We start from the raw sequence: 22,928 nt of genomic DNA on the forward strand, positions 1-22,928 counted from the left end.
TTGTTTCAGATAGACGAGTGTGGATGGGAGAGTTGGAAGGGGTCGACCTCAGCGAACGTCCCTCAAAACAATGTACCTCCCCAGCGCTGCGTATCCCGCTGCCTGCACCACATCTCCTGTCGCCCGACTGACCGACACCCCCACTTCTCCTAACGCCACTTCTTCAAAATAGACTCGCCCAGGCCGAAAACCATCTTCTGCGCATGGGCCACGAAGTTTCAATCGCACTGTACGTGCGCGCCCGCACGTGGTATTTTGTGGAAGAGCCACACTCAAGGCGCCAAAGAGCCGCATGTGGCTCGCGAGCTGCGGTTTGCCGACCACTGGGCTAGGGTCATTGGTTGATTCTTGTACCTGCCCTGACTGGGGATCGAACCTGCGACCTTGGCACACAGGGAAGATGCTCTAACCAGCTGAGCTACCCAGCCAGGGCCCAGCGCTCTTTTCTACGGGCCTGCAAACCACTCCTTTGCTGGAGACCCATCTCACCTTAAGACCTCAGACATTAACCTGTGGGACAAGGGTGTGGCGGCAAGAGCCGGCTTCAGAAGGAGCCGGGCCAAGATTTCAGTCCTACCGGAGAGCCCAGTGATCAGGAGACTCGGCATTTGAAATATTCAAGAATATAAACGTTTGACATCCAAGAGAATTTGCTTTGAATGTTGCCTCTGACCTTTGGCAGCTGCCTGACCTTGAATCAGCCACTCCATGCCTCTGAGCCTAACTCCTTCCATATAAAGCAGCGGTTCTCAACCTGGGGGTCGCGACCCCTTTGGCGGTCGAACGACCCTTTCACAGGGGTCGCCTAAGACCATCCTGCCTATCAGATATTTCCATGATGATTCATCACAGTAGCCACATGACAGTTATGAAGTAGCCACGAAAATAATTTCATGGTTGGGTCACAACATGAGGAACTGCATTTAAAGGGCCAGAAGGTTGAAAACCACTGATAGAAAGGATAATATAGGTTCTGCTGATCCCTGCCTCGCAGTGTGGCTGGAGAATTAAGAGGTGACAATATCGAAAGTGCTGGAGTACATGCACAGTGGGTAACTGTGTGATAACTAGAGGCCCAGTGCACGAAATTCATGAACTGGTAGTGTCCCTAGTGGCTGCCGGCTGCAGGCTGACATCCAGGGCGTCCCTCTCTTCCCCCGGCTGGTCCCACCCCCTGGTTTAACTCCTGGTTGAGGGGACAATTTGCATACTACATTTTTATTATATAGGACTAGAGGCCTGGTGCATGGATTCGTGCACTGGTGGGGTCCCTTGGCCTGGCCTGTGGGGATCAGGCTGAAACCAGCTCTCCAACATCCCCCGATGGGTCCCAGATTGTGAAAGGGCGGCTCTCGGGTGATGCACCCCGGAATCGGGCTCTTTCCTCTCTGGTTCCAGGTGTGTCACCCGAGAACTGCAGCTCCAGGTCACCACAGCTCGGCAGCTCCTGCCTTGAGCGTCTGCCCCCTGGTGGTCATTGCATATCATAGCTACCGGTCAGATGGTTGAACTGTTGGATGGTTGGTTGCTTAGGTTTTTATATATATAGATAGTTTCTCTATACTAAGGCACAGGCAGACACTTGTGTTTCTTTTGGGAGGTGGGCGTCAATTGGGTAATTGCTTGGGAACGTTAAAGAAAAGACCAGGGGCTCCCTCCAATCATTAATAAAACATCGCACGTTAGACGTCTTAGAGTGGCTTTCACATCTGATTAGAAATTGAAATATTGCTGCGCGTATCTACGGGCACCATAGCGATACTCTCGAGGAGATGAAAACACCAGGGAAGACATAGCTGGTGGCGGGCAATGCCCGTGGGTACGCAGTCACTACTTCATTCTGCCCCCTGGTCCTCTCTTAGAAGCGCACCAGCAAACAACAAAATTAAACCCAGGTTGATAACAAAAACGATGTCCTAAATTCCCTCGTTCCTGACCACCTTTCTCCATTTCGCTCCACTTTTCAGTCCCCCCAACATCGAAACGCCTTATCCACAGGAGAACTAACAACAAAGGCATCCTTCTTCCTGCCTATTGTGATCAAGTCAGGGTTTGGGGACCGGCAGCTGCAGGTGGTTGGGGGAAGGACCCCAGGTTTCTATGGCAACCGACTAATCCACAAGTGGAAGGTAATAGGGTGCCTCAGACTTTAGAATTCTCTTCTGAAAGATCTTATCGCTCTTGTGCGCTGTGGCCGGAATTCCTGTGCAAAATCACGGTGGGCGACAAGTCACTGCAGACGGGTACAGGCATGTGCCCTTGCAAGTGTGCTTGGTGCCTATGGGCATCGATTGTATCAAGTCTAATAGAGAAACAGAACCTTCGTGTCTATAGATACACAGATGATGGATAGATACCTGAGAGGCAGATGATAAAGGATAGATAATAGATAGATAGATGATAGATAGGTAGGTAGATAGATAGATAGATACCTGAGAGGTAGATGATAGAGGATAGATAATAGGTAGATAGATAGATAGATAGATAGATAGATAGATACCTGAGAGGTAGATGATAGAGGATAGATAATAGATAGATAGATAGATAGATAGATAGATAGATACCTGAGAGGTAGATGATAGAAGATAGATAATAGGTAGATAGATAGATAGATAGATAGATAGATAGATAGATAGATAGCTGAGAGGTAGATGATAGAGGATAGATAATAGGTAGGTAGGTAGATAGATAGATAGATAGATAGATAGATAGCTGAGAGGTAGATGATAGAGGATAGATAATAGGTAGGTAGATAGATAGATAGATAGATAGATAGATAGATAGATAGATAGATAGCTGAGAGGTAGATGATAGAGGATAGATAATAGGTAGGTAGATAGATAGATAGATAGATAGATACCTGAGAGGTAGATGATAGAGGATAGATAATAGATAGATAGATAGATAGATAGATAGATAGATACCTGAGAGGTAGATGATAGAGCAGTGATGGCGAACCTATGACACGCGTGTCAGAGGAGACACGCGAACTCATTTTTTTGGTTGATTTTTCTTTGTTAAATGGCATTTAAATATATAAAATAAATATCAAAAATATAAATCTTTGTTTTACTATGGTTGCAAAGATCAAAAAATTTCTCTAGGTGACACGGCACCAGAGTTAAGTTAGGGTTTTTCTTTTTTTTTTTTTAAATATCTTTTTATTGACTTCAGAGAGGAAGGGAGAGGGAGAAAGAAATAGAAACATCAATGATGAGAGAGAATCACTGACTGGCTGCCTCCTGCACATCCCCCACTGGGGATCAAGCTCACAACCAGGGCATGTGCCCTGACCGGGAATAGAACCATGACCTCCTGGTTCATAGGTCAATGCTCAACCACTGAGCCACGCCAGCCAGGCAATCCCCAAACATTTTTAGAAGTAAAAAATTTAAATATGATCAAGTAATTTTAACCTTAATACAGTATTACATATAAAGCCAACTTCTCCACAGAACACTCTGCATGCCCTAACAGTCTAAAGCCTGGCAGAGAGCTGTTTATGAAGTAAACAAAGGGCTTGTCTTTCTTCATTATCCCCACTTTGGTATGATATTCTAGAAATCAAGTCATTAAATCACTCTATTCAGTGCTTACTAGTATGGGATTCATCAAAAATGAATCAAATCATTCTACAACTAAGCATAAAATACAAACTCAAAAATATGATTCACATTCTTTTTTTTTTTAGGCATTTTTAAGATGTCTCTTTCATAGGATATGACCTTTCTTTCTTTCTTTCTTTCTTTCTTTTTTTTTATTATTGCTTAAAATATTACAAAGGGTATTACATATGTATCCATTTTATCCCCCCGCCTAGACAGTCCCCTAGCCTCCCCTATCACCCAGTGTCTTATGTCCATTGGTTATGCTTATATGCATGCATACAAGTCCTTTAGTTGATCTCTTACCCCCCTACCTCCTGCCCCCCAACCCTCCCCGGCCTTCCCGCTGCAGCTCGACAATCTGTTTGAGGCAGCTCTGCCTCTGTATCTATTATTGTTCAAAAGTTTATAATGGTTTCTATTGTCCACGAATGAGTGAGATCATGTGGTATTTTTCCTTTATTGACTGGCTTATTTCACTTAGCATAATGCTCTCCAGTTCCATCCATGACGTTGCAAATGGTAAGAGTTCCTTCCTTTTTACAGCAGCATAGTATTCCATCGTGTAGATGTACCACAGTTTTCTAATCCATTCATCTACTGATGGGCACTTAGGCTGTTTCCAGATCTTAGCTATGGTGAATTGTGCTGCTATGAACATAGGGGTGCATATATCCTTTCTGATTGGTGTTTCTGGTTTCTTGGGATATATTCCTAGAAGTGGGATCACAGGGTCAAATGGGAGTTCCATTTTCAGTTTTTTAAGGAAACTCCATACTGTCTTCCATAGTGGCTGCACCAGTCTGCATTCCCACCAGCAGTGCACAAGTGTTCCTTTTTCTCCACATCCTCTCCAGCACTTGTCGTTTGTTGATTTGTTGATGATAGCCAGTCTGACAGGTGTGAGATGGTACCTCATTGCTGTTTTGATTTGCATCTCTCGGATGATTAGTGACTTTGAGCATGTTTTCATATGTCTCTTGGCTTTCTGAATGTCCTCTTTTGAAAGGTGTCTATTTAGGTCCTTTGCCCATTTTTGATTGGATTGTTTATCTTTCTTTTGTTAAGTTGTATGAGTTCCCTATAAATTTTGGAGATTAGGCCCTTATCAGATATGTCATTGGCAAATATGTTTTCCCACACAGTGGGTTTTCTCGTTGTTTTGTTGATGGTTTCTTTTGCTGTGCAGAAGCTTTTTATTTTGATGTAGTCCCATTTGTTCATTTTTTCTTTAGTTTCAAGTGCCCTAGGAGCTGTATCAGTGAAGAAATTGCTTCGGCATATGTCTGAGATTTTCTTGCCTTTGGATTCTTCTAGAATTTTTATGGTATCCTGTCGTACATTTAAGTCCTTTATCCATTTTGAGTTTATTTTTGTGTATGGTGTAAGTTGGTGGTCTAGTTTCATTTTCTTGCATATATCTGTCCAATTTTCCCAACACCATTTATTGAAGAGACTATCTTGGCTCCATTGTATGTTCTTGCCTCCTTTGTCAAATATTAATTGAGCATATTGGTTCGGGCCGATTTCTGGGCTCTCTATTCTATTCCATTGATCTATATGCCTATTATTGTGCCAGTACCAGGCAGTTTTGAGAACAGTGGCTTTGTAATACAACTTGATATCTGGTATTGAGATCCCACCTACTTTGTTCTTTTTCAGGATTGCTGCAGCTATTCAGGGTCTTTTTTTATTCCAGATGAATTTTTGGAAAGTTCGTTCTAGATCTCTGAAGTATGCTGTTGGTACTTTAATGGGAAGTGCGTTGAATTTATAGATTGCTTTGGGTAGTATGGACATTTTGATGATGTTGATTCTACCAATCCATGAACACGGTATGTTCTTCCATCTGTTTATGTCTTCCTCTATGTCTTTTTTCAACGTCCTGTAGTTTTCTGAGTAGAGGTCTTTTACCTCTTTAGTTAAGTTTATTCCTAGGTAGCTTAGTTTTTTCGGTGCAATGGTAAACGGGATTGTTTTTATAATCTCTCTTTCTGAAAGTTCACTATTGGTGTATAGAAATGCCTCAGATTTCTTGGGGTTAATTTTGTATCCTGCTACATTGCCAAATTCATGTATTAAGTCTAGTAGCTTTTTGATGGAATCTCTAGGGTTTTGTATGTATAATATCATGTCGTCTGCAAATAAGGACAGTTTTACTTCCTCTTTTCCAATTTGGATGCCTTTTATTTCTTCTTCTTGCCGAATTGCAATGGCTAACACTTCCAGTACTATGTTGAACAGGAGTGGTGAGAGGGGGCATCCCTGTCTTGTTCCTGTTCTTAGGGGAAATGGTGTTAGTTTTTGTCCGTTGAGTATGATGTTGGCTGTGGGCCTGTCATATATGGCTTTTATTATGTTGAGGTATGATCCTTCTACTCCCACCTTGCTGAGAGTTTTTATCAAAAATGGGTGTTGAATTTTGTCAAATGCTTTTTCTGCATCAATTGATATGACCATGTGGTTTTTTTCTTTCAATTTGTTTATGTGATGTATCACGTTTATTGATTTGCGGATATTGTACCATCCTTGCATCCCTGGGATAAATCCTACTTGGTCATGGTGTATGATCGTTCTGATGTACTGCTGGATCCGATTTGCTAAGATTTTGTTGAGGATTTTGGCATCTATGTTCATGAGGGATATTGGCCTGTAATTCTCTTTCATTGTGTTGTCTTTACCTGGTTTTGGTATTAGGGTGATGCTGGCTTCATAGAATGAGCTTGGAAGTGTTCCTTCCTCTTGAATTTTTTGTAGTAGTCTGAGGAGGATAGGTTTTAGTTCTTCCTTGAATGTTTGGTAAAACTCCCCTGTGAAGCCGTCTGGTCCTGGGCTTTTGTTTGATGGAAGCTTTTTGATGACTGCTTCAATTTCTTCCATAGTTATTGGCCTGTTGAGATTTTTAGATTCTTCCTGATTGAGTTTTGGAATGCTGTATTTTTCTAGGAATTTGTCCATTTCCTCCAGGTTGTCTAGTTTGTTGGAGTAAAGCTGTCCATAGTATTTTTTAACAATCATTTGTATTTCTGTGGGGTCTGTTGTTATTTCGCCTCTATCGTTTCTGATTTTATTTATTTGGGTCCTCTCTCTCTGCTTCTTGGTGAGTCTGGCTAGAGGTTTATCAATCTTGTTTATCCTTTCAAAGAACCAGCTCTTGGTTTCATTGATTTTCTGTATTGTTTTTTTGGTCTCTATGTCATTTATTTCTGCTCTAATCTTTATTATCTCCTTCCTTCTGCTCACTCTGGGGTTTTCTTGTTGCTCTCTTTCTAATTCTTTGAGTTGTAGAGTTAGATGATTTACTACCATTTTTTCTTGTTTTTTGAGATAGGCCTGTAGAGCTATAAACTTCCCTCTCAGGACTGCTTTCAATGTGTCCCATAGGTTTTGGATTGTTGTGTTTTCATTGTCATTAGTTTCCAGGATGTTTTTAATTTCTTCTTTGATCTCATTGGTAACCCAATCAATATTTAATAGCATGCTATTCAGCTTCCAGGTGTTTGAGTATTTTGGGTTGTTTTTATTGTAGTTTATTTCTAATATTATGCCGTCGTGGTCTGCGAAGATGCTTTTTATGATTTCAATCTTCTTGAATTTGGGGATACTTTGCTTGTGACCCAATATGTGGTCTATTTTTGAATATGTCCCATGAGCACCTGAGAAGAACGTATATTCTCTGGCTTTGGGGTGAAGTGTTCTGAAGATGTCTATTAAGTCCATCTGATCTAGTGAGTCATTTAGGATTGCTGTATCTTTGCTGATTGTTTGTCTGTAGGACTTATCCAGTGCTGTCAATGGTGTATTAAAGTCCCCTACTATGATTGTATTGTTGTCGATCTCTCCTTTGATATTTTCCAGGAGTTTTTTTATGAATTTGGGTGCTCCTACATTGGGTGCATATATGTTTACCAGGGTTATATCTTCTTGTTGTATTGATCAGTTAGGGTTTTTCAAAATGCTGACACACTGAGCTCAAAAGGTTCACCATCACTGTGAGAGAGGATAGATAATAGATAGATAGATAGATACATAGATAGATAACTGAGAGGTAGATGATAGAGGCTAGATGATAGATAGGTAACAGAGGTAGAAGATAGATAATAGATAAATAGATAGATAGACAGATAACTGAGAGGTAGATGATAACAGATATATAATAGATAACAGAGGTAGAGGATAGATAATAGATAGATAAATAGATAGATAACTGAGAGATAAATGATAGAGGATAGGTTATAGATAGATACATAGATAGGTAGATAGATAGATAGATAGATAGATAGATAGATAGATAAACTTAGAGGTAGATGATAAAGGATAAATAATAGATAACAGAGGAAGAGGATAGATGATAGATAAATAGATAGGTAGATAAATAGATAACTGAGAGGTAGATGATAAAGGATAGATACTAGATAGATAACAGAGGTAGAGGATAGATAATAGATAGATTGATAGATAGATAGAAAGATAGATAGATAGATAACTTAGAGGAAAATGATAGAGAATAGATAATAGATATATATAGATAGATAACAGAGGTAGAGGATAGATAATAGATTATTAGATAGACAGATAACTAAGAAATAGATGATAGAGGATAGGTAATTGATAGATAGATAGATAGATAGATAGATAGATGGATGGATAGATAGATAGTTAAGTGAGAGGTAGATGATAGAGGATAGATGATAGATAGATAGATAGATAGATAGATAGATAGATAGATGGATAGATAGATAGATCGGTAGATAGATAGACAGTCACAGTGAGGTTTTAGCGAGAGGAATCGGTGTGTTTGATTGTGGGGCTGGGGAGGCAGAGCTGAAGCCTGCAGGCAGGTGTGCAGGCCGGGAACTCCTGGGGGCCGACTCCGCGGTCCCCCGGCTGCACTTCTTCCTCCTCAGGGCGCCCCCCAGCTTTGCTCTGAAGGCCTTTCCGCTGAGTGCATGAGGCCACCCTGTTACTGATGTGAGACGTGTGCTGGGCAGAGAGAACGTGGTCCTGCCTGCTGCCCTGGGCGCGCTGCTCCTCCATGGTCGGCCTTTAGGTCTCATTCCAACGGCCAGAGCCAAAGAGTTGGTTCCAGAATGGGAATTGGTGGTGGTGGTTTTTTTCCCCCCATTCATTCACAATCCCTTGATCACAATTTTTTGAAGACATTATAAGCTAAAATGCATGCAGGATCTGAGGGAAATTAGCAAGACAGATTTCTGCCCTGGGGAGAGAAATTCACAAGGGCTGGGGAGAAAGCAATAAAACCAGAGGTGAAGAGAGCGTAGCCATCGGTCTGAAGGACATGTGGGCGGGACAGTGGAGAACACGGAGAGGGGTACTGAGCTTGAACTTTGTGATCAGCTTGCGGCGGGGGGGGGGGCCCTGTTAGGGACGCAGCCCCCATTCTGTTTGTGCCACCCGTGTGTCCTCAGTGAGGGTCCTATGCCAGTGGTCGGCAAACCGTGGCTCGCGAGCCACATGTGGCTCTTTGGCCCCTTGAGCGTGGCTCTTCCACAAAATACCGACTTCTGCGCATGGGCCACGAAGTTTCAATCGCACTGTACGTGCGCACCCGCACGTGGTATTTTGTGGGAGAGCCACACTCAAGGGGCCAAAGAGCCGCATGTGGCTCGCGAGCCGCGGTTTGCCGACCACGGTCCTATGCTATTCCAGATGAGCCTGTAGACATATGGCTCCATTAACATTGGTCTGGGAATATGCAAATTGACCACACTTTCTTTGCCCTGGCTGGTTTGTGTCAGAGTTGGCGTAGAGGTCAGCGTTTACCTGGTCCTCCCTCTCGCCCCTGGCCCCCTGGCCCTTTCGCAGACGTAATTGTGGCCAGCTGGCTGACCTTTGCCCTTTCCCCCCAAAAAAAGGGACACAGGAATACTTACCCTCCCCCCCTTTCAAAGGCTTTCCCTTTCCCTTTTGACTTGTTGTGCAACAGACCACATCTTTGTTGACTCAGCGCCCAAATTATCTTAATAGCCTGTGGCATCCAAAGGGTGACCTCCACCCTGTTCGGGCTCCTCTGGGGCCTTTAAGCCACACCTGCAGGCATTTAAAACAGTGTCACCAAGCTCTGTGGCCAAGTCCTCGCACCAGCTGCTCAGCGGCATTCAAACGCTTTATTCCTCACTGGACACAGCCACGGCTTGTAAGGAAGAGTTCTTTGTTCTTCACTGTCCAATATTAAAAAGAAATTACCCATTAAACTCTCCTCTCTTCCTCCCTCCCTCCCCCCTCCCTCCCTCCCTCCCTCCCCCCTCCCTCCCACGTGCAGTATCATAGCATCATAGTCTAATCAAAAGAGCACCTGTAGACTTCAGAACATTGGGTGTCAGCCACACACCTCATAGACTCAACCGTCACCTCAAAGCCTCCATTTTTTCATCTGTAAAATAAATAGCATTCTCTGTTTGAGGGAAGAACTAGAGACAATCACAGTGTTAAGAGTCCTGAACTCTATGAACAAAAATCAAGGTAAGGACACAGAGTGTGTGGGTGGCTAGCTTGAGATCCAGGAGTCAGGGAAGGGATGATGAGAATGCGGCATTTGGACAAGAGGCCAAGGAGGGAGGTGGTGGGAGCCATGCAATGATCCGGCAAAGAGCATCCTAGGCACAGAGGGTAGCCAGTGAGTGAGGCAGGGAGGTAGGTAGCCTGGGTCATGTCCTAGGTGGGCTTAGAACCAAGAGAAAAGTCTTGGATTGGGGTATTCAAAGCCATTAGAGGAATTTTTAAAATCTTTATTGTTGAAAGCGTTACATGAGTCCTCCTCCCAGCCCGCCCCCCCCCTTAACCTCTTCCAGCCCGCTCCTGTCCCCTCCTACCCATGCCCTCACCACTCCATTGTCTGTGACCGTGGGTTATGCATATAGGCATACAAGTTCATTCATAGAGGATTTTTAGCAGAGGGTGGGGGTGACATGATATTTTCTGGGTAAGATGGCCGCTGTGCTGTGTGGACAATCAATTCAGGCGACAGAAAGAGAAGCAGGGAGAGCCGGTTGGGGCTCTGGCAGCCTGCATGTCTAGAGATGACAGGGACTCGGATGGGTGTTGGTCATGGCGTCCCAGGACAGTTGGATTCAGGAGACGGGTGTGAGAGAGGGGAGTGGTGAGCACTACAAGGCTTTTGTCCTGAGCAGCTAGTTGGGTGAATGGAGTTTGCCCTTGACTGAGATAGGTACAGCGAAGGGAGGATTGGTTTTAGGGGGTGGAAATACATTCAATTCGATGTGGTTAACAGGGGCCCATGTGGACATTCGGAGGAGGAAGCTATATGCACAAGTTCAGGTCAGAGATGGGGCTGGAGAAGAAAATTGGGAGTCCTTCATGTGTCTGTACCAAATGCTGCGGGGCCACCCGGTAAGGCAGGCTCAGAACTTGGAGTTGACCACGAGGGGTTGTCGGTGACTTAGACGTGTTTGAATCGCCATGGAGGGCACAAGGCCCAAAGGATTGTGTTCTAGACAAAACGTGGAGTAGGGACAGCTAGTATGGCCGACTCCATTGAGGAGTTCTGAGACAACAGGAGAACCAGGAAATGATACCCATTCATAAAACGGAAATTTCTATGGTAAAAGTAGGTGATACGGAAATACACCCTAACGTGATAATGGCAAGTACAAACGTCTACCAAGATTTTCAGTCATTCTGATCGGATCACAATGAGATGAGAATCAGGGCCTTTCTCAGGTGCGTGATGTCGTCTTGATTCTGCCATCACCTTTGTCACACACGTCTGCGCGTTTCCTGTCCATGGGGACTTCCTCTTACTGCTGTGGCTTGCTGCCTACTTCCTTCTTTACGCGGTGGCTCACGGCTCTGTGTTCGCTGTGAGTTCCCTGTTGCTTTGGAAGTATATACCATATTAGGTTTTTATACTTAGTTGATTGGTTAATTTTATATATCTTGTTCATATTTTCTTTATTGATTGTATGAATCAACTCTTCGTATCTTAAAACCATAAGGGGCTGGACACACCCTTGGCAGTAGGCAATCCCACCATTGGTGCAGAACCCACTGATTTTGTGTGCTTCTAGGATTCTCTTATTATTGGATTACTAGAGGCCCAGTGCACAAAATCCATGCACTCAGGGGGTTCCTCAGCCCAGCCTGTGCCCTCTTGCAGTCCCTGCGGGGAGCAGGCCTAAGCCGGCAGTCAGACATCCTTAGCACTGCCACAGAGGTGGGAGAGGCTCCTGCCATCGCCGCTGCACTTTCCATCTGTGAGCCTGGCTTCTGGCTGAGTGGTGCTCCCCCTGTGGGAGCACACTGACCACCAGGGGGCAGCTCCTGCATTGAGCATCTGCCCCCTGGTGGTCAGTGTGCATCATAGCAACTGATTGTTCCGCCGTTCAGTCGATTTGCATATTAGCCTTTTATTACATAGGACTAGAGGCCTGGTGCAGGAAATTTGTGCATGGGGAGGGGGATGTCCCTCAGCCCAGCCTGCACCCTCTCACAATCTGTGACTGCTGGCTCCTAACCACTTGCCTGCCTGCCTGATTGCCCCTAACTACTCTGCCTGCCAGTCTAATAGCTTCCTAACTGCTCCCCTGCTGGCCTGATTGATGCCTAACTGCTCCCCTGCTGGCATGATTGTCCCTAACTGCCCTCCCCTGCTGGCCCGATCACCTCCAACTGCCCTCTTCCACCGGCCCGATCGCCCCTAACTGCCTTCCCCTGCGGGGCTGAGGGGACTGGGGGACTGAGGCCAGATGAGGTGGGGCTGAGGGGACTGGGGGACTCTGGCTGGATGAGGCGGAGCTGAGGGGACTGGGTGCCGCCATCTTGTGAGTGTGTGACAGTCAATTAGCATATTCCCTCTTTATTAGATAGGAGGATAGGTCAGTGTTTCCTCCAGTCATTGCTCATGATGCTATCTATCTAAGTATTTCATCTTCCCACCAGGATCCTGATTAGGGAAGGATGGAGGTTCTTATGAGAGGAGGTTCTTGAGGCCACCAAGGTCTTTTTAAGGGAAAGCAGGGGTCTCTGGATTCTGGATAAACAAAGCATCTGCCATGTTGGACACTCGTACCTAGTTTCTTAAAATCCTAGACTTAAAAATAATCAAAATGGCTTCCCTTTTTTTTTCTTTCAAAAAATAATTGTTGAAAGTATTCCATAGGTCCTCCTTTTCCCCCCATTAACCTCTTCCAGCTTGCTCCCATCCCCCTCACTACCCCACTGTCTGTGTCCATGGGTTATGCATATACTAGTATGCATACACGTTCATTGGTTGATCTCTTCCCACCCACCCTCCCCTTCAATTTTATTATTATGGTCTACACGCTTCAGAAATAATAACATAAGCATCTCTACATGAGACTCACTTTGAATCCGTCAGTGTGACTTTAAGTAAGTTCCTTAGCTTCATACAGCCGTAATTTTGAGTTTGCAGAGTGAAAGAAGGAGACTTGGTTTGGAAAGTGCTGGCTATAATGAGGAGTTTATAAATAAAGAAATCCAACGCCAGCCCTAAAGCTGCCTCTCCTTCCAATTTTGAATTTGCTGCAAAATTCCTCCTGGGAAGAAGGAATACATTATTTGTGCTCGGGTCAGCCAAGATCTACTTTGATATCTGGCAAGTATCGGTCTTTTAATGAGTATCTATTGACTGGATGAAATTAGGGAAGAACTGTATGTGTGGAGAGTGAAGGCTTTGTCTCGGCGCCAAACAAGAATAACAACATTGCTTTCCAAAGGGGAAAAAAAAAATCACAAAGAAAAAGTACCATCGTTTTGACAAAATGAAGAGGAAGATTTCTCTCTACAGTGGAAAAGAAAGCAAATTAAAAGATTTTTAAAATCTGGGAGAAAGCATTTCATGCAAACATTTAAAATGGAATGGTCTTAATATTTCAGGAAGCCATAAAAATCTGTAGGAATGCATGATGAGTATGTGGGAAAGGGAATAAAGAGACCAGTCAAAGGAGAATATAAGCAATTAAAATAAAACCCAGATTCACAAGTTACTGAAGAAATGCAAAACCAAACAATGACAGCATTTATTTTTAAACATCGAAATATGCAACGCTGACAAGGGTTTTGCTGAAACGGATACACTCCCATCTTGATGATGAGCTATAAATTAGTGTCACCTTTCAGAAATCAACTTGGACTCATGACTCAAAAGCTTATATATTTTGATCCAACAACATCCTTCCTGCATATCTTTGATTTAGGAAATTTCAACCCAGATAAAATTTTATGCACAGAGCTAAAATTATAAACAAAAGGCATCTATAAATTGGAAGAGTATGGAGTCTTTCTGAAACTTTTTAAAGACAAAGAAAAGCTATTTTTATAACTAGAAAGTGAAAAATACAGATATAATTTTTTTTTTTTCTAAACGGCCCCCTCATTATGGAAAAGATAATTCAGAGAGTCTTAATGCAACATTTTTCTGTGACTTCTCTCTAGGAATTTCGATTTGCTTACCTGTCTTTTTCTTCTGTTTCCCACATTTTTTACCTTAAGGCGAGTCTGCTTTGACCAACTGTCAAATCCAAACAAGAACAATAGCTCACAATAGCCTTGCTTCACCTGTGTGAACACATTACAGGCTTTAAAATCCCCCCACCTTGCCCTCGGTTGCAGGCTCCTCCCCGGCCTGGGCCCCGGTTGGGGCTCGTGCAGGAGGCAACCAGTCGATGTGTTTCTCTCACATCGATGTTTCTCTCTGTCTCTCCCTCTCTCTTCCACTCTCCCAAAAAATCAATGTGAAAATATCCTTGGGCGAGGATTTAAAAAAAAAAACCCAAAATTCTCCCATGTTGATTAGGTTCTTCCAGTCCTGAGAGTATGACAAAGAAAGCATTACTTTCTCCATCTTGAGTTAAGGACCACGAGGGTCAATATGTGACGATCACATTGAATGACTGCACCAAGAACATTAGCTAGAATGTGGTAGGACCTCAGTGCTTGTGTCTTGGGTTCTAGGTCAGTGTCCCCTCCACTCGGCAAAGATGTTCTTTCCTTTGTGTAAAGTGTGTAATTTCTGGCTTGGAGATGTCAATGTAGGCCAGTGGTCAGCGAACTGCGGCTCGCGAGCCACACGCGGCTCTTTGGCCCCTTGAGCGTGGCTCTTCCACAAAATACCGACTTCTGTGCATGGGCCACGAAGTTTCAATCGCACTGTACATCTGCGCCCGCACGTGGCATTTTGTGGAGGAGCCACACTCAAGGGGCCAAAGAGCCGCATGTGGCTCGAGAGCCGCAGTTTGCCGGCCACTGATGTAGGCGATTTCTGTTGGGCGGGTTATCCGAATCCCCCTTCTGGGTTCCAAGTCCACAGTCATGAATTATTCTAGGAGGCTTTCCAGTAACATAGCTGGGATGGGGTTTTTGGTGACAACACAGTGAATGTGGGGTCTACCTACAGGGCCAGGACTAAATAGAAATAAATGCAGAGGATGCTCCGGATTGGCATCCACACTGGGATCCACGGAGAGGCACTGTGGCAACCCGGAGGAAGGGAACCCACGGAGGGAGGGTCAGACACGCCTTCTTCACGTCCTCACGACCTGAACATCTGCGTGCTCTACTCTCTCCGAAATTGGGGAAAACCTCTCTTCATCTGGCGCTCGGAAGGGGCATGAGAATTAATCATACTTTTTACCTAAAGTTTCCTCTTGGAAACAAGAACACCTGTGCATGCAATTAAGCAGAAACGACTGAAAGCAATTGTTTCCACTTGGTCTGGTGGTCTCACGAATACTGAACTTGTGCATGTCCGCTGGGGCCGCTTGCCCTCGTGTGATGTATTCCTTTGGGGAAAATCTAACTGTTGTTACATGATCATCGCATTAGAGAACAGTGCTTGGAAGAGTCATGTAATTTGAAAAAGCTTTTGCCTTATTTTATAATATAAAGAAACATATGGATGGATATATATATATATATATATATCCAGCAGAAATTCTGAACTTGGCCAATCCTTAGTCCTTTCGCTTGAAAAGCTTTTTACAAAATATTAGAGTGTCTTCTTTCTTTCTTTCTTTCTTCCTTTCTTTCAAGACACTAGGGAAAACTCTTTTTTCACAATAGGGCTAGGGGGTATAAAACCTCATGACTGGCCCACCAATTCCAAAAACAATATGAACTCACTTGTCTAGGAGCTTGTTGTTCCCCTGTTCAGAATGCCATCTTCCTTTTACCCCCATGGATCCTCCTCTATCTTTCTTTTTTATATAAACACTAGAGGCCCAGTGCATGAAATTCGTGCACTGGGGGCAGGCAGGGTCCTTCAGTCCCTCGCAGTCCGGGTCACCCTCGGAGGATGTCCGACTGCCATGGAGACAGGACAGGCTCCCGCCACCACTGCTATGCTCACCAGCCGTGAGCCTGGCTTCTAGCTGAGCAGTGTTCCCCCTGTGGGAGCACACTGACCACCAGGGGGCAGCTCCTGCATTGAGCGTCTGCCCCCTGGTGGTCAGTGCACATCAAAGCGACGGATTGTTCCGCCCTTCGGTTGATTTGCATATTAGCCTTTTATTATATAGGATTTGTATTGATTTCAGAGAGGAAGGGAGAGGGAGATAGAATCATCAATGATGAGAGAGAATCATGGATTTGCTGCATCCTGCACGCCCCCAACTGGGGATTGAGCCAGCAACCCGGGCATGTGCCCTGACCAGAATCGAACCTGGGACCCTTCAGTGCACAGGCTGACGCGCTATCTGCTGAGCCAAACTGGCTAGGGCTCCTCTATCTTGTTCCAGCACAAGGTTGATGCCTCCCTGTGACCCCCTGATCACCCCTTGACCGCATCTCAAAATACTGAAAGAAGCAGCTCATCTACTGACATTATTTCGAAGGATTGTAGTTATTTGCACACACAACTGGATTTCCCACTGATCATGAATGCTTTAGTGGTTTGGACACTATTCAGGTGTCTCTAGAATGCCATAAACATTCAAAAAATGTTTATTCCATTGAACTGAATGGAAAGACCCAGTATCTCATATTCTGATGGGCTCCTCAAATGGTCTGCTCTCATGTAGTATAAGAATATTTTAATATATCAATATATTAAATAAAATAGTTTACAATGTGGATATCATTATGAGTAGTTTTTTTCTGTATTCGAAGGAGACCTGAAATGGAATTTGGTTCAGATTTGTACACTTCAAGGAGAAATGAACATTTTTAGTCTTTAATAGCAAAAGAATGTTTGGTTTTTAAAATGTCTAAAGTCATCAACAAAGAACACCCCCAAACAATGCTTAAGGTGTCCACAGTGTTAGTCTGCGTGTCTAAAGGATTATGACCTAATAATAGTGCTCAGTGTTGGCGGACAGCGGAATCACCCCGAAGTTCTATAATACACTAATGCCTGGGCCCCGCCCAGTTGGTCGGAGGTGGGCTGGGTTTTTTAAAAGCTCTCAAGGGGCGTCTAATGTACAGGTTGATCATTTCTGCCATACAGCCAAATAGCTTCCAAATGCCATCCCTACCAAACCTGGAAGCAGAATGTAACCGGCTGCCAATATCCAATAGATACTGACCTGCATTTTATTATGGTGCACAGCTGTTTTATCGCAGGCACGTAAATAAATCACAATTAAAAAAAAAAAACACTCTACTTTGGGAACAGAGAATTTGAATCAGGGCACAATGAACTTTCCCCACAAAAATCCAGATATGCATTCTGCTTATATTTGCAGCAATCTGTGATTCCCATGTGAAAGGTATCAGTCCACTTCCTCCTTCTGTCAATCACTTGTGCCATGCAGCATTCCGGTATGTTGGGTCCTGACCTAAATCCTGGACACGAGCCAAAGACACTAGTAATTGGAATGGCGTAATTATTTAGGCTGTTTCTAATAATCCTAAAAATGTGATGTTAACATTTCTCACGTGTGTGTAGGCCTCTGGTCTTCAAGTGACCCCTCAGCAAGATGTTGTATGCTTTTCTTCAGTGATATTGCAAGAAAGTGCAATTTTTCAATAGGTGAGCTTTTCTCATGGCCATTGGAAACCACCTTGCTTACAGGGCCGTCTGATATTATTGATATTACTAGAGGCCTGGTGCACAAAATTCATGCACTCCGGGGAGTCCCTCAGCCCAGCCTGCGTTCTTACAGTTCGGGAGACCTAAGCCGGCAGTCGGACATTCTTAGTGCTGCCTCGGAGACAGGAGAGGCTTCCGTTACCGCCATTGTGCTCGCCAGCTGTGAGCCCGGCTTCTGGCTGAGTGGCGCTACCCCTGTGGGAGTGCACTGACACCAGGGGGCAGCTCCTGCATTGAATGTCTGCACCCTGGTGGTCAGTGCGTGTCATAGCGACCGGTCATTCCGCCGTTCAGTTGATTTGCATATTAGCCTTTTATTATATAGGATTTCTTTAGAATTTTGGTATTTTCCCACGATATGCCAAACTTTTGCCAAAAAAATCAAAATTAATTCAACAGAAATTTACTGAGCATTTACTCTGTGCTAGGTGCAGAGAATTAAAATGGTAGACATTCTAGACAGCTTTGCTCCCTAACCTTGACCCCACCCGCTCTTACCTATTTCCTCTACTGAAATCTCACAGATGTGTTATCTGTGGCATGACAATCCAAGTTCAGAAAAGAATCTTTGGGCCTGAACCAAATCTGCAAAATAGCAGAAGGTTGGCACTGTCGTTCCCAGCGACCAGTGCAGAAACCAAACACACACGTGCCTTCATGTTTCAAGTCCAACTTCAAGCAGGTACCAGAGGCAATTAAGTATCCTTGCCCGTGGAGTTTGGATATTTCAAATTTAGCTGCAGAACGGACTGAGGCGACCTAATCATACCTCAGCTTTTCACTTGAATTTATCTTGACAAGTGACAGGATGTTGCTTTTTTAGGCTGGGCCTCCCATTTCATAATTCAGTAATGAGATGCACCGTTGTCAGCTGTGAAATTGCTACCAGCTATTCTTTCTCGTTTATTATTTCTATTGACTGATTTTAGAGAGAGAGAGAACCATCGATTTGTTGTTCCACTTATTGATGGAACCATTGGTTGCTTCTTGTGTGTGCCCTGACGGGGTTCTAACCCACAACCTTGGGGTATTGGGACAATGCTCCAACTGAGCTACCCAGCCAGGTTCCTAACAGCTTATTTTTTTTTAAAATATATTTTTATTGATTTCAGAGAGGAAGGGAGAGGGAGAGAGGAAGAGAGAGAAACATTGATGAGAGAGAGAGTTATTGATTGGCTGCTGCATGGCTCTCTCAGGGGATCAAGCCCACAACCTGGGCATGTGCCCTTGGCCAGAATCAAACCTGAGACCCTTCAGTCTGCAGGCCGACGCTCTATCCACTGAGCCAAACCAGCTGGGGCCTAAAAGCCTTTCAGTGACAACGTATCAAAGGCTTTTGCGGTCCTCAAGGTGACTGCCCGATGTCCTTAACAGGAAGGACAGAGATGTGAGAGCCCCACTCAGGTGTGTGCAAACCCAGGTGTGGAGGTGGTCGGGGATTGATGGCCAAAGCTATCATTTCCTCCCTTCCCAATCCCATGAGCCAGGACAGCCCACAAATAAGGCCAGAGAAAGTGGGAAAGTGGGAAAAATAAAACGTCTCATTGACCCTAGCCGGTTTGGCTCAGTGGATAGAGCGTCGGCCTGCGGACTGAAGGGTCCCGGGTTCGATTCCGGTCAAGGGCACATGCCTGGGTTGCAGGCTTGGTCTGACGTGCAGGAGGCAGCCAGTCAGTGATTCCCTCTCATCATGGATGTTTCTCTCTCTCTCTTCCTCTTCTTTCCTCTCTGAAATCAATAAAAAATATTTTAAAAAAATAAAATAAAATGTCTCATCGCTCACGCACCCTGATTGCGCCTGTGACGTTAGCCTCGGGTTCACTCGCTGGGCGCGCCTCGCTGGGGGTGAGTGAACATAGCTCCGCATCCCATTGTGGGAACTTTTGCCTGCGCACGGAGATGTGCTTGGAGTCTCAAAAAATCGCTCTTTGCGAGTAATTTATCATTTTTTTTTTCCTCCCGAGAAGAAAACTTTCAAAAGAAACAAAGAAAAGGTGAAGGGCGGTAACGGCAGCATGCTAATTACCCGGCTCAGGCACATTATGTTTTATGTCTTTGTTCATCGGCGAGGCCTTCCAGCCGCCTAATAATTCACGCTCGGACCAGCTTTATCAAGAAGACACTGTGTTTTAGAAACCATAAAAGATCATTTAGAGCAGTAACAAATTACTGCTTTTAATAAAATGCTTCCCCCCCCCCCCCTCAATAGGACACTGTAAAAAAAAAAAATCCCACGTCTGTAGAGAAGGAGTCTATAGAAAAGGAACGTTTTTATCTTGGAGGAGATAATACCGGGAACATGATAATGTAGTGGTGACTCAGGGCGCGAAAGGGGGGTAGAAAGGCTCTTTCTCCCACGTCTGTCGCTGTTGCTTTTCGTCCCACCTGTCTGATCATTCCCTTCGAAGCTCCCCTATGGCCTCCTCTTCGCCAAGCCCCGCTCATTTACCGCTGGGTCCCCCAGACATCAGCACTTTGCGATTGCTCTTTCCACCCTGTCCCCAAGGTGGTCCAATCCATTGGTTTCAAAATCTAGACACAGAGTCCTGGCCGGTTTGGCTCAGTGGATAGAGCGTCAGCCTGTGGAACGAAGGGTCCCGGGTTCGATTCCGGTCAAGGGCATGCACCTTGATTGCAGGCTCCTCCCCGGCCTGGGCCCTGGTCTGGGCACGTGCAGGAGGCAACCAATCGATGTGTCTCTCACATGGATGCTTCTCTCTGCCTTTCCCTCTGTCTTCCACTCTCTCTAAAAAATCAATAGAAAAATATCCTCAGGTGAGGTTAAAAAAAAATGAAATTCTATATAATAAAAGCCTAATATGCAAATAGACCGAATGGCAGAATGACCGGTTGCTATGACATGCACTGACCACCAGGGGGCAGAGGCTCAATGCAGGAGCTGCTCCCAGCCTGCAGGCTCCAGGCCTCAACACGGATATCAATAGGGCCTTTCCCCGATCGCCCTGCCGGTTGCCCCACAGATCATGCCTAGGGACCCTACCCATGCACGAATTTCATGCACTGGGCCTCTAGTAAATAAAATAAAAAGGGTGCGTTTTAACCATGTGGATTCCTGGCCACTGCCCCTGACCTCCTGAGTAAGAATCGCTCGAGGCCGAGCCCAGGAATCTGCTTTCACAACCTTCCAGGTGGTGCTGGGTCTGAGAACCTAGGTGGTAACCTGTGGGCATCACATACGCTGCCGAAGCAGATAGGGGTGTGTCCCTTTAGCTCTGACCTCTCCCTTCGGTCTCAGGCTTGGCCATCGGGCTCCCTGACAACGCTCATGTCACTCAGACTCATCACATGCAAGACGCCCCGAAGCGGTTTGGGCGTTCATTGGCTTATTGGGTGACTGTCGTCCCCAGCCTGGCAAATAAGGCCACACACCCGCCTCTCTGTCGTGTTCTGCATTTACTCACCAAAGCCGAAGACACGCCCCCTTTTGCTACGTTTCTCTCTCTGTCCTTAGTTCAGGGTTCTCCTGAAGCCTTGCTTGGTCTAAAGCAGGGGTGGGCGACCTTTTACTGCCAAGGGCCGTGTGGGCGTGTATGACATCATTCCAGGGCCCTACAAAATTATCCACCTAAACATTAGCCTGCAGCCCTAGCCGGCAAACTGCGGCTCTCGAGCCACCTGGAGCTCTTTGGCCCCTTGAGGGTGGCTCTTCCTAAGCCTTAGGAGGACCCTAATGAAGTGAATCACAGTGGACCTACCTATATAGTTTCAGTTTAAAAAATGTGGCTCTCAAAAGGAATTTCAATCGTTGTACTGTTGATATTTGGCTCTGTTGACGAATGAGTTTGCCGATCACTGCCCTAGCCAGTCTGGCTCAGTGGATAGAGCGTCAGCCTGTGGACTGAAAGGGTACAGGCTGCAGGAGGCAGCCGATCTATGATTCTCTGTCATTGTTGATATTTCTGTCTTTCTCTCCCTCTCCCTTCATCTCTGAAATCAATAAAAACGTATAAAAAAAATTAGCCTGCTATGGGTTGGATCCCCGGCCCTGGTCCGGGCATGTGCGGGAGGCAACCAATCCATGTGTCTCTCTCACATCGATGTTTCTCTCTCTCTGTCTCTCCCTCTCTCTTCCACTCTCTCTAAAAATCAGTGGAAAAATATTCTCGGGTGAGGATTAACAAAACCAAACTAAAACAAAACAAAACAAAACAAAAACCCACAAACAAAAATCCACCAAGCCCCCTTAGCTCTTTAAGAAAAGAAAAAAAACATAGCTTGCTATATTTGGTCAAACATTTAATCAGTTCACCCCTAATGCCTTGGCAGGGCCAGACCAAATGGTTTCTAGGACTTTATACGGGACATTCCCCACCCCTGGTCTAAAGGAGCAATGAGGAAGGTCAAAGCTCCTAACAGGAAGTGAATGGCCTGCCCCTTCCAGCGTGGGCTGCCTCAGCCCCACATCTGGAATTCCCATTCTCCTGCAGATTCGGATCCTAACACCCGGACATGGGCTCCCTTCTCCCCGAAAGGACTCAGATAGTATCTGAGCGTGAGATGGGCGCCCTCGTCATTGCTCCAAGTTCCTCCCCGCCAGGGAACTTAAAAAATATATATTTTTATTGGTTTCAGAGAGGAAGGGAGAGGGAGAAAGAGAGAGACATCAATGATGATAGAGAACCAGAGAGAGACAGAGAGAGAGACAGGGGCATCAATGATGATAATTAGAGAGAGAGAGAAAGAGAGAGAGAGAGAAACATCAATGATGATAGAGAATCATGCATTCGCTGCCTCCTGCACGCCCCACACTGGGGATGCGCCCTGACCGGGAATTGAACCGTGATCTCCTGGTTCCTAGGTTGACGCTCAACCACTGAGCCACACTGGCTGGGCTCCCTTTCCATTTCTCAAGGACTGCCTTCAGGTTCCCACTGTTTACAGGGAATCTCTGCGACCAGACACCCCCTCCCCCCCAGCTCTGCTCGGGACGTGTACAAGGACATTATTGGAATTGAGAAATCTTTTATTCGCTCAACAAAGCTAGGCTTTTAAGACCAAGAACTTAAAAAAAAGGAGGGGGGGGAGTGTGAAATGCAAGCTGAGCAATGACTGCTTTGTGCTATGAGGCATTTGGGTCCCCTGCACCCCTCGGGAACAATGCAAGCCATTGATCCCATGGGTGAGAAGCCTCAGGGCGAAGTGATTGACAGGGAAGGGAAAATGCATTGTTTTCACTATCACCCTCCCGGGCCCCTCGCTGGCTCCCCCTGCCAGACCTTTGCACCTTTGAAAAGCACGTTTGTTCTCAGGGCAGAGCTCCCCACCCCTCCGCCCAG

Source organism: Myotis daubentonii, chromosome 21 (assembly GCF_963259705.1).
Source record: "Myotis daubentonii chromosome 21, mMyoDau2.1, whole genome shotgun sequence".
Taxonomy (NCBI): Eukaryota; Metazoa; Chordata; class Mammalia; order Chiroptera; family Vespertilionidae; genus Myotis; species Myotis daubentonii.